General features: G+C 35.3%; 1 protein-coding gene and 1 long non-coding RNA gene across 2 annotated transcripts in view; both read left to right on the top strand.

Moving 5' to 3' along the window:
• LOC121725656 lies at nucleotides 1-18,877 on the top strand. The gene is made up of 3 exons (XR_006035417.1): nucleotides 1-192; nucleotides 233-237; nucleotides 18,868-18,877. It is a non-coding gene; the product is annotated as an uncharacterized LOC121725656 (long non-coding RNA).
• LOC121725651 (sorting nexin-7-like) overlaps nucleotides 1-20,549 on the top strand; it is a 147,598-nt gene that overhangs the window by 65,663 nt on the left and 61,386 nt on the right. The gene's annotated exons all lie outside the window — the stretch shown is intronic.

Raw genomic sequence — 20,549 nt, forward strand, 5'->3', positions numbered from 1 at the left:
TTAAACCTTCCTGCCAAATTTTTTCCAGGGCTTAGGTATCATTAGGAGAATCCATTTAACCAAAAAAAATTGGGTGTTATTTTTTTGTTAATGACATATTTTATCCCTATAATGCTCACTCGCGGCGGTGGGTGTGATCGGGGGTGACGCGGGGCGAGGCGCGCGCGCGGGGGCACGTCACGCGCGAGGCCGGTATAAATAGTCAGTACTTAAGATGCGACCCGGTCTCAAGACGCGGTTCGGCTCTGTGATTGGCCCAAATTTTGACAGCCAACCAATCACAGAGCCTGAACCGTGTCTTGAGACCGAGATGCATTTTGAGTACTGACTATTTATACCGGCCGTAGTGTCCGTTGTAGTGTTTTTTAGGATAACTTTCGGAAGCCATTTCTCAACATTTTAGTACTGAGTGATTATAAAAGAAAAAATACGTGTATTTTTATTTTTGACAAGGATCAATAAATATATCAAAATTTGGCAGGAAGGTTTAATTGCAGCTTGTATTAGTGAGGGAGCCCTAGAAAAATTTTTTTTGTGATTACTAACAAGCTAATTTTTTGTGAATAGCTACATTTTGATATTTAAGATGAACAACATTTTTATTTTAGGTCAAGGACAAGGACAAGGTTACTTTTAATTTATATAACTATTAACCTACAAATATTATACAAAAAATCTGCTGGTCAGGGTTCCGTTTTAGGGTACAGTAGTCAACCAAGTTTTGTTGATTACAGAACCCTAAAACCTTGTCTTACAAATAAAACAATCCATATTTTAGGACCATCAAGTCAAAGTATGAAATACTTTCTATCTCTGTTAGCTACCACTTTCGAGATTTTTCGAAAATAAAAATGTTGTTCGTCTTATCAAAATGTAGCTACTCACAAAAAATTTGCTTGTTAGTAAGTAATCACAAAAAAATTTGTTCTAGGGCTTCCGTAATACGAGTATTTCTAATTAGTCTGTGCTTCCGTACTATATAGATAACCTTCTCGAGGCTCGAGGCTTAAGCAAAAAATATCGATATATCGGAATATCGATATTTTAAAAAAATATATATATCGATACATTTGAAAAGTATCGATACGATATATATATCGATATATTTTTTCCATTTGCCCATCCCTAGCTAACGCATCAGACAGCTCACAGCGCTCTTCCATAGTGAAAAGATGTGCTTGTGCCATATAACCGCACATGTTGATTTTGACATTTTGTTTTTTTTATAATGGGACTAAAATTATTCACGGAGATTCTTTCATAACATTAATGGCATGAATTACACCATCAATATAATCACGATTCCGTGATAATATTGATGGTGTAAGCGGCCGAATCGCAGAATTTATTTATTTATTTTTATTAGGAACAACAACAGCCATCATTCTTATATCACTAATGACACTTGTAGGTATAGCTAATATTATTTTGTAAGCTATAATACATTTTAGGCAATTATAAGCTATACTTAACAGTAGGAAGTAGGGCCAATAATAGTTGTTCACTTATTACAATCTTAAATAGATGTTATTAAAAACTTAATATAACAACTTGTGTAAGATTTTTTTTTTTTATTAATCATGATTTTTTATCAGAGATTCTTGAAATCCACGCGATACTGGGGGGCGTGGCTTCCACAGATTATGCGATCTCGTTGGGCCTATGTTGGGTATTTGTACATATGTGTTGTAGGCTACACAACCAAAAACACTTAAAGGGCCTTCGTTGGCAGATTGTTGAATTTCACTGTTGGCAGCAGAACGTAAAATCAATGTTGGGCCTATGTTGAGTACTTGTATAGATGTTCTGTAGACTACACAACCAAAAGCCACTGTAGGGCCTTCGTTGGCAGGTTATCACCAATCACTGTTGGGAAAATAATACAAAATATATGTTGGGCCTATGTTGGGTATTTGTACATATGTATTGTAGGCTACACAACCAAAAACACTTAAAGGGCCTTCGTTGGCAGATTTTTGAATTTCACTGTTGGCAGCAGAACGTAAAATCAATGTTGGGCCTATGTTGAGTACTTGTATAGATGTTCTGTAGACTACACAACCAAAAGCCACTGTAGGGCCTTCGTTGGCAGGTTATCACCAATCACTGTTGGGAAAATAAAACAAAATATTTGTTGGGCCTATGTTGGGTATTTGTACATGTGTTGTAGGCTACACAACCAAAAACACTTAAAGGGCCTTCGTTGGCAGATTGTTGAATTTTACTGTTGGCAGCAGAACGTAAAATCAATGTTGGGTCTATGTTGAGTATTTGTATAGATGTCCTGTAGGCTACACAACCAAAAGCCGCAGTAGGGCCTTCGTTGGCAGGTTATCACCAATCACAGTTGGGAAAATAAAATAAAATATAATATGTTGGGCCTATGGTGGGTATTTGTACAGATGTCCTGTAGGCTACACAACCAAAAGCCACAGTAGGGCCTTCGTTGGCCTGTTGTCACCAATCACTGTTGGAAAACTATAACAAAATATATGTTGGGCCTATGTTGGGTATTTGTACATATGTCCTGTAGGCTAGACAACCAAAAGCCACAGTAGGGCCTTCGTTGGCAGGTTATCACCAATCACAGTTGGGAAAATAAAACAAAATATATGTTGGGCCTATGTTGGGTATTTGTACATATGTGTTGTAGGCTACACAACAGAAAGCCACAGTAGAGCCTTCGTTGACTGGTTGTCACCAATCACTGTTGGAAAACTATAACAAAATATATGTTGGGCCTATGTTGGGTATTTGTACAGATGTCCTGTAGGCTACACAACCAAAAGCCACAGTAGGGCCTTCGTTGGCAGGTTATCACCAATCACTGTTGGGAAAATAATACAAAATATATGTTGGGCCTATGTTGGGTATTTGTACATATGTGTTGTAGGCTACACAACAGAAAGCCACAGTAGGGCCTTCGTTGACTGGTTGTCACTAATCACTGTTGGAAAACTATAACAAAATATATGTTGGGCCTATGTTGGGTATTTGTACAGATGTCCTGTAGGCTACACAACCAAAAGCCACAGTAGGGCCTTCGTTGGCAGGTTATCACCAATCACTGTTGGGAAAATAATACAAAATATATGTTGGGCCTATGTTGGGTATTTGTACATATGTGTTGTAGGCTACACAACCAAAAAGACTTAAAGGGCCTTCGTTGGCAGATTGTTGAATTTCACTGTTGGCAGCAGAACGTAAAATCAATGTTGGGCCTATGTTGAGTACTTGTATAGATGTTCTGTAGACTACACAACCAAAAGCCACTGTAGGGCCTTCGTTGGCAGGTTATCACCAATCACTGTTGGGAAAATAATACAAAATATATGTTGGGCCTATGTTGGGTATTTGTACATATGTTTTGTAGGCTACACAACCAAAAACACTTAAAGGGCCTTCGTTGGCAGATTTTTGAATTTCACTGTTGGCAGCAGAACGTAAAATCAATGTTGGGCCTATGTTGAGTACTTGTATAGATGTTCTGTAGACTACACAACCAAAAGCCACTGTAGGGCCTTCGTTGGCAGGTTATCACCAATCACTGTTGGGGAAATAAAACAAAATATTTGTTGGGCCTATGTTGGGTATTTGTACATATGTGTTGTAGGCACCAAAAACACTTAAAGGGCCTTCGTTGGCAGATTGTTGAATTTCACTGTTGGCAGCAGAACGTAAAATCAATGTTGGGTCTATGTTGAGTATTTGTTTAGATGTTCTGTAGGCTACACAACAAAAAGCCGCAGTAGGGCCTTCGTTGGCATTTTACTGTTGGCGGCGGAACGTAAAATTTATGTTGGGCCATTGTTGGCTCTTCGTTCGGAATTTTAGTGTAGGAATTTACGATTGGCTTTTTGTAGGCCCTTTGTTGGGATTTTCTCACACCATTCCCCGACAGTTTACCAACCGTTGGCAATCGTTGGCCAACGGAGTGTGCTACTAGGGATATGATGTTAAAAATATGTGATCAAGCTCTCTTATTTTGCCTTTGGGTGGCGTGCAAATTTTATACTGTTTAATTTATAATTTATTTACTTATACCAATACTACTTATAATTATTTATCCTTTTATCTTAATATATTTTCAATTATACTATTTCTAATACTTAAATAATTATTATAAAAAACTTAATACAATAATATTATGTCAATTGGTGCTTTTTCTTACATAAACAATTTAAATTTTAGATAATGAACAATATTAATGTCATGAATTATCATCTTATTTTATCTCGGTATGATTATTATTATTATATTCTAATATAGATATTAATATGTCAATAAATTATTAGCATTTATGGTTTCAAAGTCAATGGCAATAGTTATTAATAATAATCTAATAGTCATCATTACATCAATTTCATTTATTTATTTAATTAATTTATTAATAAGTCATTACAAAATACATATTTAATAACTTTACAATAATTCCGTTAGATACTACAATTCATTTCTTTATCATTAAAGTATTCATTGATTGTGTAATAACATTTTTTTAGAAGTAATTTAAATGACAATTTATTAAATAGTCTACAATTTATATCTTTATAATTTATTATATAATTTTATTGCCATACAGTATGCACTATTAGAGAATATATTCTTTTTCTGAGTAGCGACCAGTAGTTTCTGCTCCCTTATATGTCTTTGGCTCGATAAATTGTTCTCAAATAGATGGTAATGTTTCTTTACAAATTTTAACATTTCGAACTTGTGTCTAAGGTGGAGAATTCATTGGAGAAGGTCTCTGAATGGGGTAGGCGTAACTTGTCCAATTCAACCCCGTTAAGACCCAAGTCTGCGCGTTCACCACTAAAAAGTCACCAATGGTTGTATATCCTCGTTTCGAGGGCACATCTTTAACCATGTCCCCTAGCATTGAGATACTTGGCGTCAACATATCGAGTGAAGTCCAGATCCGATATCATCTAGTGGGTAAGACCAAATTAGCCTCGAAGAAGCTTGGTGTTCTTAACAGAGCGAGACAGTACTTCAGTCCGGACCAACGCCTACAACTCTACAAGGCGCAGGTTCGGCCTCATATGGAATATTGTTCTCACCTCTGGGCAGGGGTGCAAAAATACCAACTGCTCCCTCTGGATCGTATCCAACGAAGGGCCGCTCGAATTGTTGACTGCCATAGTGTTTCAAACAGCTTGGACCCCTTGGAATTACGCCGAGATGTAGCTTCACTCTGCATCCTCTATCGGTTGTCACTGGGAGTGCTCTGAGGAATTGTTCGGAATCATATCACCTGCAACTTTTCGCCATCGTCCCACGCGAAAAACATACCATCATCATCATCTTGATGAGTGGCAGTCTTTCACAGTGCGTTTTTCGCGCAACTTTCTGCCGCGCACTGTTAAACTCTGGAACGAACTGTCACCAGCAGTATTTCCGGACATATACGATCTGCAAACCTTCAAGAAAGGAGCGTATTCCCTCTTAAAAGGCCGGCAACGTACCTGCAGCTCTTCTGATGTTGCGAGTGTCCATAGGCGACGGCAGTTGCTTACCATCAGGTGACCCGTTTGCTCGTTTGCCCCCTTATTTAGTAAAAAAAAAAAAAAAAAAAACACCAAAAACTTCTTCAAATCACTAATAGGTTGGTCCGATGTCTTGGTTTACGATTGTAGGTAGATACTATATTTTTTAAGGTTCTCGAGTCGTGTATATTGTTAGGTTAATATGTAACAAACTTATTTTTTGTGAGTCATTTCGCGTAATATATTCGGTCGTTCTCTTTGTATGAGTACATTTTTATTTTGGCATTCATTTAGAATTGCAAATTTAAATTAACGACACTCATAACATTGCAGAACTTAAAGAAACCTTCTGGGTCATTTTTGTACTTAGCCGTCGCCCTTGACATTTTTGGGCACAGTTGACTTAAGGATTCTTACTTGCAGATCGTAACATATGTCCTGTACGTAAGTCGTGTACATATGTACTTTTTTGTTCATTATATTATTATTGTTTTTATGATGTAAGCATATGCGGAAAAACCAGTCTCGCAAGTCGTAAGTCGTCACAGACGGTAACAGTAATGTGATGACTGATGACTCTTTTAACAATTTCTTTTTTTTTTTGAGTCCAATCCAACAGGCATTTAAATCAAAAGTTCCTTCTTCGAATTTTGTTTTAGTGTTGATGAAAATTTGATGTCGATTACGCTGACGCCGACAGCATCGAAGGTTTGGTGTGATTTACAAACGGATTCTGCACCAAGCCTATGTCCTGCAACTGCTCTGGAATGTACTCAAGCAAAGATTTTGTAAGGCTTGTCAAATGCTCATGTATATTCTTTTCTACGTCTGCAGATACCCGCAGCTCATTTTCTTTAGAAAGTCATTTAATATTATGATACATTTTTTAACACATTCAATCCATGAAGGCAAGCTTGTTTTTCAGTGAAGACATTTTATTATTTACTCTAAATTTTGTTGTAGCTCATCCCTGTAATGTCTTGCAGATTACGTTGTATTTATCGAATATATCAGCTAAATAAGCCAATTCAACAAGCTTACTGACGTGTGCAACTGCAGAAACATGTTGTTTGGTAAAGAATATCTTAAGCTCGTCTAGCAAATCAAATAGCCTTAATAGAACCCTTCCTCTTGAAAGCCATCTAACTTCCGTGTGAAGAAGAAGTGAATGATGCTGACTTTCTATATCCTCACACACTTTTTAAAAAGCCTCGACTGGAGTGGACGTGATTTAACATAGTTTACAATTAGTACTGCATGGTCGAGAACTGTCTTGAACTCGTATGACATACTTTGCGACAAGGGCATGGCGATGTAAATCGCAGTGACTGCTACTACATTAAGGTGCAACCTCCTTGATTCTTGTTACAGTACATTTTATTTTGCCAACCATAGCTGCCGCTATGTACACTAACTACTACACACGTCAATACATTAGTTCCAATGAAGCGAACTAGTTCGCTATGGAGCTACGTACTAAATTGAGTGATTCTGGTCGCGAACTATAATGCGCAAGTCTAATTAGTAAATATGTAACTTAAATCACACTAAATTACCCAAATAATTCTAAAAAAAACTTATGCATAACTTTCTTACCGACGAGCCAGGAACATTTTTTGAAATATTTTCAGTACCTTCTGCCGGTGGCTCTGAATTGAAGAATCCGAAACACTTTTGCCCCTTGTGAGGCGCCCTATTTCGAGCCAACTTTCCATTTTGAAGAACCAACAATAAAATAACACGTGAATATACGAGGGCAGGTCCAAAAGTTCGCTAAATGGAAGGGTTCTGAAATAAATAAAACTACCAAAAAGTTATCCACGCGATCACTCTATGCTGTTACAAGAACGATTTTGCAATAAAATGGGATAACTTGATGTATACTTGCGACAGGGTATTGTGGAAAACTAATGAAGGGGTGGAAAATAATTGAGATAAAGATAAATAAAACAAGTACTTAGTTCTTTTTTTATTTATTTTTATTCAATGTCTCACACAATTACATCGTCTAAAAATGTAGCCGGAGGTACAATATTATCTTGGTGTCTGGCCCAGCCCAAATACCACATTACAGACATGACGTGGGCGCAGCATCCAACCGTGCGCCTTCCTACTAAAGAACTACAGCAATACTCAATAATGCCTTCCCTTCCATCAACATTATTTTCAATTAGAATATAGACATGATATTGACGTCGGTCAACACGCCTATAGTTCTTGCTCGGTTCAATGAATTTTCCCCACTGCCTCTAAGATGATAACGATGAACATCAAATAATTCTCTACTTATTTCTATAGTGTATACGCGTTGGGAACGAATATGCTCAGCATAATATTACGATCGTCCAAGTCGTATTTGACATGTCCCCAATACGAATAATATCAAATCATTGTATTCTAGACGGGAAATGTAACATCATTATTTGCTGTCATGCTTGTGAACAAGGATGCCCTTCTATTTAGATTTAATTCACTGACCACACTTGCTTAATTATTTTGTAAGGGCATCCTTTCTCTTAAAATAATCGGTTCAGCATCAACTCTATCTACAAGCCGAACACCAAACTTATTGAATAAGGCAACGGCTATTTTAAAATATGTGAACATAATATTATGTGGAACGGTTTTTATTAAAATGGTCAAACCTAAAAGCCTGCAGTCTCTTTTGAAATAACCGTTGACCACTTCCACTGACCACTACCCATCTGCACATGGTAATACTGAATGGTTGAATTCAAGGAAAAATAACGTGTGCTGTATTGAGTACCGTTCAATATCTTGATAATATTGCTGCCACTGAGGTATCCTCTATCTTTTTACCAATATCATCAAGATCTTGAACGGTACTCAATACAGCATTAATGTATTTTTCCATATGATCGTAGTCAGAGAGACTAATTCGATATAGTCTTCGTTCTAGCGCAAGTCTACGTCCCATTCCGCGGTCTTCGTAGGCATTCTTAAAAGAATCCCAAGCCTCTTTCGCACTCTGCGAACTACGGACATGCGTAATGGCCGGACCATCTAAACTAAGGCAAATTTTGCCAAGGCCTTCTGATCATTAGGTTTCTTAGTTGTTTCGGCAGTTGCATCACCTTCCGGATAACCATTTATTGTCTCCCAGAGGTCCTCGTGGATCAGGTAGTTCCTCATTTTAAACTTCCATGCCGTGTAATCCTCGCCACACAATTGATTGCATATAGGTAAAGTCATACCTGAGGATTTTCTATTAGTACCAAGATCTCCACTAGATCTTGTCATTATTATGTAGACTTCGACACTTTTCCTATTTTCTATCTATTAATTTATTCAGAGCCTCGTGCTGATAACGTGTTGAATTCAAGGAAAAATAACGTGTCACGGACGTAAAAAAAATAGGGAAGTCATTATATCTGCATCAGATGTTGTTGCTTTGTAAGGGCCAAAACAGTCTAGTATGTAACCATCACATGTCACCCATAAAAATGGTTTTAATAAATTCCTATATTTATGTAAAGAATATGTGTCTTTTTGAAACATGAAGTTATTGCTTTTGTTCAAAAACTATATGTTCCATCGCAGATGATTATTATATACAAATTATTTTCGTCATATATTCCATTAGGAATAATTAAATTATGTATTAACAAATCATTTCGTGTTTTGTGAATTATTCCCAAATTCCTCATTACAAAATCTTATGTCGAAATATACTTTAATGTGTTTGATTCTACTAATCGTTGATAAAGAATTTTTAAACTTTCTAAGCACGCTATCAATCCTAAAAATCCTGTTTTACTTTTGGTATCTAAAATTCGTTCCTTTTTAAAAATCAATACTATACGTGGCCGTCTATTACGTTTTATGATCTTTATTTTAACTTTAGAGAAAATTTTGAGGCTTTTAATATAAGTAATAGCTTTATCGATATATGTAAATATTTTTTCTTTATTTTTTGGACAAATAGCTCTCTTGTATCCGGTTCGATTAAACTGACGAGAATTTAAAATATCAAATATATCATTGAATATATTAATAAATTCGACGGTTGCATCACTTTCTGCAAAAGATCTAGAATTTAATGTTTCATTGCAGAGTGTTAGGACTTTTGCAACACTTCGGCTTAGCTAACTTCACCTTCATAATCTGATTTTTAAAATATATATGTCTGTATGTTAATTTATTAGCAAATGTCAGCCGCTGGTTAGTTTGTAATTTTAATAATCGAACCAAAAATTTCCATTCTATTCGCTGATTATTCTCGTTAAAAATTATCATTTTTTTCTCAAAAACGTTTCTAACTAATTTTATCATGTGACATGCATCCATGAAAACTACAACATTTTCATTTGTGACAGGGTGGGGGAAAGTTGTTTTTAATGGACCAGTACTATTTATGTTGCAACCCAGAATATTGGCAGCTTTCACATTGGTTGGACATCCATCGAACGTGAGAGCTTCGACGTTAACCCCAACGGAATAACATTTTTCAATACAAATTTTAACTGAATTTGCTACAAGCTCACTTGAAGAACCGTCTACTAAAAATATCCAACTGGTAATTTCCAATTTTCTGATAAACAAACTAACATCATTACAAAAGCTTTAGTAGCTTTCTTTTCTTTATTTATGTTTCCACTTCTCATGTCCACATGACCAACATTTCTTTCACCTTTCCATAATTTGGCCTGTCGAATATTCATTTCATCAAAAATGAGACAGCATTCAATATTTTCCGACATATTGTCTCTTTTCAGTTTTAGCATGGAAAACGTTTCTTCTGTAAATCCAGGCTCACCGTTGATAGAACTATACCTAAAAGAGAGAATACAACAGAATCAAATATATATAATTAATATGTAAATACATATTTACATATTAATTATATATATATTTGATTATTATACATATATAGTATATAATTATATAAAATTGACAACATCTGACACTTCAGGCACTTTGCAGACGACGGGGCGGGGCGGTCTGGTCAATTTCGCCGCGAACGATAGCACAATTAAGGGAATCCTATATATTACCCACGCACACGGCGGGCAAAAAGACTGCAGGTGCCCGGCGCGCACTGAAAACGCGGCATGTCCGCGGCTGACCGGTCCGCCCCGCCCCGTCGTCTGCAAAGCACCTCATTGTCAATCGCGGTATATATATAGAAAATGAAAAGTTATTGACAGGGAGTTAAAGACCGCTACCGGTATGTTTCGCCTGGTTTCGCCGAGTACAGTATAATTAATAGTTCTTTGTATAATTACCATTTTGTTAAAAACCTTGGGTGAGGAAGACAACAATCAAATTTTCTTCTTATAAATTTGTAGGCTGCTGAGGAGTAAAAATTTAATGTCATAGCGAACTTTCGAAGGGCAGGTGGATACGATAGTCGCATTTTTCTTTTACGAAATTTGTTTTTTAAGACTTGAAGTCTGTAAATCTCTGCTATTTCGGCATTTATTCCAAGAGCAGACTCAATTTCTTCAGTTATATACCTCTTCTGTTTTATGTCTTTAATAATATCTAACAATGACTTGTTCTTTTTTGTCAGCCTTTTATTCTGCATCTTTAAATATTTTATCTTCTTAGTTACAACACTTTATCGTTTTTCTAATCTTACAATTCTTTTCTTTAAGTGAACTTTTCTTAGGGTATCAAATATTGAATTTAGGTCACTTATATCAACGTCCATTTCCTCCACTTGAGAGCTTTGTGCTGGCGTCTCAGGACTAATATCGTCGGGAATCTGTAGATAGAAAAAAAAATTATGTATATTTATTTTCACTATATTTCAGCCCAAAGTAGTAAGTATGGAAGTATGGATTATAAATAAACAGGATTTAAGTACCTACCCCAATCTCAAATCGCGGCGTTGCCGAAGCTTTTAGCCTTTTTAGTCCAGTTTTTGAAATGTCAACATCTTCGTCACAAAAATGAACAGAACATATCCTCGTATTTTTGTCAGGCTTAAAATAAGGATCTTTTCGTTGTATTCTATTAATACGACTCCAAACCTCATTGCGCGTTGGATCATTAGGAAACCTGTGATGTAAATATTAATACCATAAAACATCTACCAAAATATTTAAAAACCACCTCTCCGTTATCTAAAATAAATAAATGAATAATATTATTTATTTGTAGACAAAGAAGTAAATATTTTCAGAATGTCTACATGTTGACCTACCACCGGTACGGGTGCGCGAAGTACCCGCGTAAAAAAATATTCCTATTCCTATTCCCTTCCCCCCTGGGAGTGTCCATGGGCGACGCAAGTTGCTTTCCATCATGTGATCCGTTTGCTCGTTTGCCCCCTTTTTTCATAAAAAAAAACTTATGTTTTAACCGAGTGCGCCACTACACTAATGAATTTAATGGCTGGTTTACAAATTACGTGTATTAAGTTGATAAGTAGTCAACAAAATTTTAAATTTGTTTTAAGTGATTTAATTTTTAATAAGTGCCTATCCAAACGTGTCAAGTGATAATCCCCACCCGCGAGGGTAGGGAAGGAAATAAGGGAGGGTAAGCAAGTGAAAAGGGTAGGGGAATGGCCCTCCGGTAAATTCACTAACTCGGCGAAACACAGCGCAAGCGCTGTTTCACGCCGGTTTTCTGTGAGTCCGTGGTATTTCTCCGGTCGAGCCGGTCCATTCGTGCCGAAGCATGGCTCTCCCACGGTAAGTCACTTAAAATAAAGTTAAAATTTTGTTGACTACTTATCAACTTTATACGTGTAAACCAGCCATAACTAAATTGTGCCCTGCCCGCCAACGTAACAGAAAAATAGACTAAATTCTAATTATCTTCTTTAGTATTTAACTAAATTTTACGTGAAGCTACTTGTTACTAATTTTTGTGTTTACAGGCATTTAATAACTTAAAATTAAGTTAAAATGTATTTTAGCAACTTAATGCGTGTAAACCAGCCATAAGCCACTTTGGCTACAAACTAAGAAGTTTTATGAAAAAAAAATCTGGTGGCCTCATTTCATCCATACATCTAATACAAAGCACATACCATAGATTATGGCACATACCTAACGGCAAATCTTAAAATAAATCAATTTTCTAAGAAAAATAATACTCGTATTCATGCAAAATGACGTTGCATGCATGCAAAGTCACACAGGCTATGAAGCGGCCTCGTGTGAATGCTGTTTTACTGACGTTGCGTCATTACTCGGTAAAACAGTAGCCATGGCGGACATCGGTAGTAAAATTATAAATTAATTATTTCTTTACTTAGACAAACAGTTTGTGTTACTTACCGATGATAAGATATTCCATGTGCTTTTTTAACTTTTTTGACGTAATTTTTGCAGCCTTTTACCACACAACTAGGCATTTTTATGGCACTGTATACACATACGATGACACACCCGATTTGTTCCACAGACGGACCACAGACGACTAAGTCACGTCGGTGTCAAACGAAGTGTTTTGACACCGACGAATCGGCATCATTGCAACGCGCGGTTGACCCGGTCCTTACGCTAGTAATATTTATGTCTATGCATTAGCCCATTCAGACAATTTTTAAATATTTTTAGGGTTCCGTACCTCAAAAGGAAAAAACGGAACCCTTATAGGATCACTTTGTTGTCCGTCTGTCCGTCTGTCAAGACCCTTTTTCTCAGGAACGCGTGGAGGTATGAAGCTGAAATTTATATCAATTACTCAGGTCTACTGTCCCTTGAAGCTGTGAAAAAATCAAACTTCTAAGCCAACGCAATCAAAAGATACAGCCGTTTATGCCGCAAATTTTCGACACTTGCAAGGGAATCAAAACCTACAGGGTGCTTCCCGTGAACTCAGAATCTTGAAATTTGGTACGAAGCAACGTCTTATAGCATAGATAAAGGAAAAATTACGAAAACCATAAATTTTTAGTTACATCACATAATATATATTTTTTTAATAATTTTAAACTTACTACCCATTTCCTCATAAACGCGTAGAGGTATTAAATTGAAATTCATACCAAATACTCAGGTCTATAATACCTTTAAGCTGTCGGAACCCTCGGTGCGCGAGTCCGACTCGCACTTGGCCGGTTTTTTTCGATATACATTTTATACAATTATTAAGGACCCCTTTTTCACACAACTTATGCAATCTTTAACTTTTTAGGTTGTACTGTATTTATGTAGAATTAAGAAAATCCAACTTAAGCCGCGTTGACACTATCAAAGTATGCTTTGGGGCATTTTCAAAAAAACGTGTACCCTTGCAAAAATATGTTTATATTTTTTAAGGTCATTTATTTCGATTTATTTGAATGTCATATACAAGGAAAAATATTGAACTAATGGAATAAGTTAAAAAGAACGCTGAAAATGTTATATTATTCTGATATTATTGAAACAAAATCGAATTTTCGACGAAACAGATTCCGTTGTGCGACTAAATGTAAAATATAATTTAATAAAAAAAAATACAGCAATAAATGGATTTCTTTGTTTATTTAATCTAGTAAAATGCATATTTAATTGTTTATTAAAAAAAATTTTGATAATTTCAAGGATCAACAAGAGTAGCAATTATTTTTAATCCGTAGTGTGACTATGTGACCTACCCACTAGGTTATTTTTCATTTTTTTACATGAGTAAGTAATATTTAACATACTTATTTAAAGTAGTTTTTATAACACAAAAACCTTTTATTTAAACATTTTTATTGTTGCACTACTTATAATAGTAAAAAATTCTTTGATTTCATAGATTTAACATCATTAATTAGAGGGACGAACATCTCATAATCATAAAGATGTGTTCACATGTCTACGAATTCCTAAGTTATTAATGACATCGGATTATATGCACGATCAAAGTGCCGAAATATCCATGCAAATATGCACGAAAAATGGTCGAAATATGCACAAAATATGCACAATCAAAAGTAACTTAATATTAAAATTTATTATTTTTTTGAAGACTTTTCCGGTAGTGACATTAATAAAAGCGCCAATTTTTATAATTTCATAAAATCCAGGATTTTTAATTTCTTGAAATAAAGACTTTTTATTTATTTATTATACGCCAATAATAATTTTCTACCAACATTTTCCGATTGCAATCTTAATGCCCATGGAAGTTAAACTACCGAAATATGCAAAATTGCCAAAATATGCACTATCGCCTAAAAAGTGACATTATAATATGCATTTGCATATAATAATAATAATAATAATAATAATAATAATAATAATAAAGCTTTATTGATTTCCATAAAAAAATACATTATATAAATTTGCTTTAAAAACATTTGATTTTTATAGAAATATTTCTTATACAATTTACTACATAATAATTCTATTTTTAAAGGACTTAATCAGATTTTTATAAATTTAGTACATAATATATTAATTCCTAATAAGTAATTATATTTATTTATATTCTATTCTATTATTATTTATTATTTTTCTATGGACCCCCTAAGGGTAAAAGCCTCCTCCAAGGTAACCCATTCGTCTCTTGCCTTAGCGATGCTCGGCCAGTCTCTACCCGCTGTTGCTACTATTTCATCCGACCATCTAGCAATCGGGCGGCCTCTAGACCTTTTTCCTTTTGGGCCAATCCATTCTGTCGACCTTTGAGTCCATCTGCTGTCGTCATATCTCGCTATGTGCCCTGCCCACTTCCATTTTCTTTGTAGCATGTAAGTTAGAGCATCGCTAACTTTGGTCTTTTTCCGGATGTCGGTATTTCTTACTCTATCTTTGAGTTTTAGGCCTAAAAAGCTTCTTTCCATTCGTCTTTGGGTTGTCTGGATCTTATTTCTTGTTTTGTTGTCGAATACCCAGGTTTGGCACCCGTAACTTAGGCATGGTAGTAAGGCCGTGTCCATGACAATCTTTTTAGTAGTTATTGGTAATTGCGATTTGAATATATCTTTATGGGCCCAATATTTATTCCAAGTTATTGCTACTCTCCGCTCTACTTCTTCTGCGTTTCGGCTTTTCTCGAATGATATTTGTTTTCCTAAGTATATATATTTTTGCACGAATTCTAATGGTGTATCATTGACCTTGATCGTTGTGTTTATATTTTGATGATTTGTCATAACCTTTGTTTTTTCTAAATTCATCTCTAGTCCGACTTTTGTGCTGGCTTGATGTAAATCATTAATCATTATATTGAGTTTCTGTGGGTTTTCGGAAAATAATACAATATCGTCGGCGAATCTGAGATGGCTCAAGAATTTACCATTTATGTTAATGCCTTGTTTGCTCCATCTAAGGTTTTTCATAATTTTTTCTAAGACGGCTATGAACAATTTTGGGGACATTGGGTCCCCTTGCCTCAGTCCTCTCTTTATATTTATTGGCGGCCCGATTTTATCTAGTTTTACTCTACTTGTACAATTTCCATAGATGTTTTTTAGAATATTGATGTATTTTTCGTTTATACCAAGAGAATGTAGAGCTTCCCAGATGCTTTCGTGTGATATTGTGTCAAAAGCTTTTTTATAGTCTACAAAAGCTATAAACAAGGGTCGGTTGAACTCTAAATACTTCTCTATTACTTGTTCGACAACTTGTATATGGTCTATTGTACAAAATCCACTTCTAAATCCAGCTTGTTCTATTGGCTGGTGTTTGTCAATATCGTTAGACATTCTTTCCAGGAGACACGAAGAAAATAATTTATAAAAACAGGACATGAGACTTATCGGACGGTAATTTGCGATGTCAGCTGGGTCTCTTTTTTTGTACAACAATATTATTTCAGATTGTCTCCATAGATTTGGTACGACCTCGCATTCTAATATTTTGTTCCATAGAATGGTGATTGGTGTTAGTAACAGCGCTCTAGCAAACTTTATATATTCATTTATTATCCCGTCCGGTCCTGGGCTTTTTTCGGTCTTTAGTCTCATTATCTGTTTCAGGACTTCTTCTTCTGAAAATGGTGTTATTGGGTTTGTATATAGAGAGACGTAAGTACTATTGCTCTTTATGTCAGTAGAGTCTATTTGGCTGTATAGCGAAGCATAAAATTTTGTGGCTATATTTATTATTTCTGTACGGGATTTACTTTCGACTGTGTCAGAGCGAAGTGAGTTTATCCATGTATGTGAAGCGTTTAGCTCTTTTTGTGCTCTTTTAGTAGATCTAAATTTTTCTAAATAATGTTGTATTGTCTCTGTTCTATGAGAATCGTAACATTTTTTAATTTCCTTGTTAGAGAGCTTATAAAGGGCTTTCAACTTTTCTCTATCGGCTCTGTGGAGTTTTGGCTTATTCTGTATTCTATTCCTTTCTTTCATTAGTTCAATTGCTTTCTCTGAGAGTATTTTTTTCCTTTCTGTGCCCTTGTTGTGTCCTAAACTTTCTTTTATGCTTTGAACAACTTTTTGGTAGTATTCTTCTGCATTATAGTGACTGTATGTGCAAGTATGCAAATGCATATAATCCGATGTCTAGTTATTATAAATCTAAAAATATCAATGACACAAAATGATTTTCAACTTTACTGATAGAAAAGTAGTGGAAATAAAATCAAAATTATTTAAAAAATAAAACTTTTAGGTACTTAAATTTTAAATATTTGTTATTGTTAAGTAAAGGCGACGCCTTGATAATTTGGTTGTAGCGATATCGATTTTTCAATGTCTTTGTCTTTGATTTACCCATAGCATAACACGATTGGTTAACTTTTATAACACAGAATAATCAATCAAATAGACCTGTGTAAAAAAAAAAGGATTCCTAGTTTTCCAACAGAGGAGAGTGAGTGGAAGCTTCCAAACATGTACATGGATTGGTTCAAGCATACACTTTAATTTGCCCATAGCTTATATGAAATGTATTTATGGTTTTTAAATTACGCGACAAAACTATTTTGTCGCTTACGCCCTTTCCATTTTTTGCTCTTACATTGCTTGTTTTCTGTGAGAGGCCGGGCCGGCCCTTCATAGAAAACTAGCAATCTAAAACATATCCAAAACGGTTTTTTACTTTAACGCGGCGTCACCTTAACACATAAGTAATAAAAAATATATTTGTACGTTATTCGTACCAGTTTAAAAATCTCCAATTTTCTTAATAAAATCTGTGAATAAAAAAATAATTTATTTAAAATGTGAACTAAGCCTTATGCTTTCCGCCTGCTGTGACTTGTCAGTTCCATTATATGTGACCATACGAAAAGTCACAAGTCGGAAGTCACGTAATATTACTTTCTTTTAATTTTTAAGTGTTTGTAAATAACCGATAATAGTTATCACAATTTCATTTTTTATACTAAATACTAAGCTAATTTTGCAACGTGTCAACAGTAAAAACAGTTGAAGAAAGTATAATAATGCTTACAAAATATGGTCACTTATCTGAACAAATAAACCGTTCCTGAAGAACCATCCAACCTGCGTCCGCGTCTTGTAGCAGATTTTTAACTACTAAATTCAAATTGAAGTGACTCGATGTACAATGAAATATAGTACTATCATTTAGTGCCGAAAATATTTTTGTAGTATGTTTATAAAACTAAAAAAAACGGTCACTAAACCGAACATTCCGGTCGGGTTGTTTTTTCATGATTATAATTTTAATTAATTTGTAGTTAAATTATGTTAGATTTTTCAATAACAAGATATTCAATAGATACATTAAGTATTTAGGAATCTAACATATGTTTTTTAAGTAACTTACTTTAAGAAAAAAAATAGTTATTAAAGATTTTGTTACAACTTCTGGGAACTGGGAACAGGTGAATTTAATAGGTTTCGGTACTTAAAAACCCTTATAAATCTCATACTAAATAAAATTTTATACAAACGTGAATGTATTTTAATAAAAGAAAACTTGTTTTTGCTCCTACATTAAAATTACAAAATGTTAGTGTGTAATTTTATACAAATAATCTGTAGCGAAGTCAAGGGACAAGGTAAAAACCAGGGGTACACATTTTTTTGAAAATGCCCTTTGACAAAGTAGCTTTGTTCAAAGTTCATTTTGATACCTATTGACACTAACATAGTTCACTTTGATCATTTTCTTCATTCTTCAAGATCGAAAGATGTCGGACCAGACAGATTTATTGCTAAATGGTGTCGAAATTGTAGCAGACTTGTTAATAGAAGAGCTAAGACGAGAAAAAAAGAAAAAGTCGCAGAAGAAGTGTTTGGATGCGCCCTTGGATTCTACGCCGCAATGGACAGGGAGCATCTAACAAATTTCTTCGAGAAGTAGAACAGGAAGACCCCGCTACGTATAAAAATCATTTAAGGCTGAATAGCGAACTATTTGACTACCTCCTAAGTAAAGTCGAGACGAACATACAAAAAGAAGATACTATTTTAAGACCAGCAGGCAGCATTACCTGCAAAACTTAAATTACAAATAGTCATGAGATATTTGGCAACTGGTGATAGTTTCTCGTCCCTTGAAAGTAGTTTCCGTGTTCCTAAGAGCAGTATATCTAAATTTCTGCCGTCAGTCTTAGATGCCATCTATTAAGCGTTAGAGAATACATTCAGATAAATAAAAAAGGCAAACATTAAATTTTTTATCATTTATTAAAAAAATACAAATTAAAGTAGAAGCTGTGAAACATCAAACCGCTTAAAAACCCATCACATCATCATACATTGCAGTAAAAGTATCTTGGACGTTTTGGTTGGCTACGGCTGGCTCTTTAAATCTTAAATCTATAATCATTCTTCATAAAAACCTCCGATGCTTCTTATTGCTTCGCCTAATGGATTGTTACGTGGCTGTGATGCCGGTGCCTGAGATGTAAGAATTGATGACAAGTCTTCTTGATTATCTTGAGATAGCAGTATTTATGGTGATTCTTCTTGATTCATTTGAGATATCAGTATTGATGGTGATTCTTCTTGATTGTCCTGTGACCAAATACTTTTCAAAATATGCTCCGGTATTTCAATGGTGTAGTCGCCATCGCCAGTATTTGTAGAAGACTCTTGTTCTAATCGCTGTTCATAAACGGATTTCCTCTTTCGTTTTATTAACTCCAAAATATCTGATTCTAAATCTAGAGCATCCATGATAGGAAGTTGCCTTAGCTGACTAGCAATATTCTTTCCAAAGTAAGAAAATTCATCTTCTGTTTCCTTATAATTAGACAACACTTGGTATTTTATACTCTGACGTTTATCAATTGACTTTTCAATGCGGCCTACATTACTTCGTTTCTTGGTCCTAATATTCTGAGGCCTTACGAATTGGTCATGTGAAATTGAAGCTGCTGAGGATGAAGCTGCTGAGGGTGAAGCTGATGAGGGTACTTGTGCTGTTGCCGGTGAGCCTATTTCTTCTATTGCAGGAGAAGTTGGTATATCTGGAGATGGACTTGTTGGTATATCCGGAGAGCTTATCTCATTCCGATCAGAGTCCGAATTGATCTGTAAAAAAAGATAAGTAGGTGCTTTTTATTGACCTTCTTAATCTATTTTTCAGATTCCAAAAACAACAACAGAATGGGAGACTATTGAAAGGGGACTATTGAAACCATCGATGGAACTTTCCTGGTTGTTGTGGTTCATTGGATGGTAAACAGTTCAATATTCAACAACCAGAACACAGTGGAAGTGATTTTTTAACTACAAAGGATACTTAAGTACTGTACTTCTAGCCCTTGTGGATAGCAATTACTGTTTTATATATGTCGCAGCCGACTGGTTTAAATGGCCGTTCAATCAAACAGCTAGCCCTTTGACTGTACAACGCCATTCAATCACACGTCTAGCTTTTCTATTGAATATTTTAGTCGCTCAAAACGTTCAACACTACAGCTGATTCAAAAGCCGCCGTCTAATTGAAGTAGTTCAGCGCGCACCGCTGCGGCGCTAGGTGCGTTTTATTTACAATATGGCGTCAACTAGCAGGTGTTTGTTGGTGTTTGTGGTTGTTTTTCGGAAAGAAAGTAGTTAATAAAAGTTACAAGTGTTATAAAAGAGCCAAAAATTGTCGAGGCACATACGAGTGAATTAAAATTTCAACAAATATTCGAGGAGAAATTACGGGATTATGAAATGGATGGATCCCCCGAAAGGGGGGTTCGGGGGGCACAGCCCCCCGTCAAAACAAAAACAATCCAGAAAGTCCAAAA

Source organism: Aricia agestis, chromosome 3, assembly GCF_905147365.1.
Source record: "Aricia agestis chromosome 3, ilAriAges1.1, whole genome shotgun sequence".
Taxonomy (NCBI): Eukaryota; Metazoa; Arthropoda; class Insecta; order Lepidoptera; family Lycaenidae; genus Aricia; species Aricia agestis.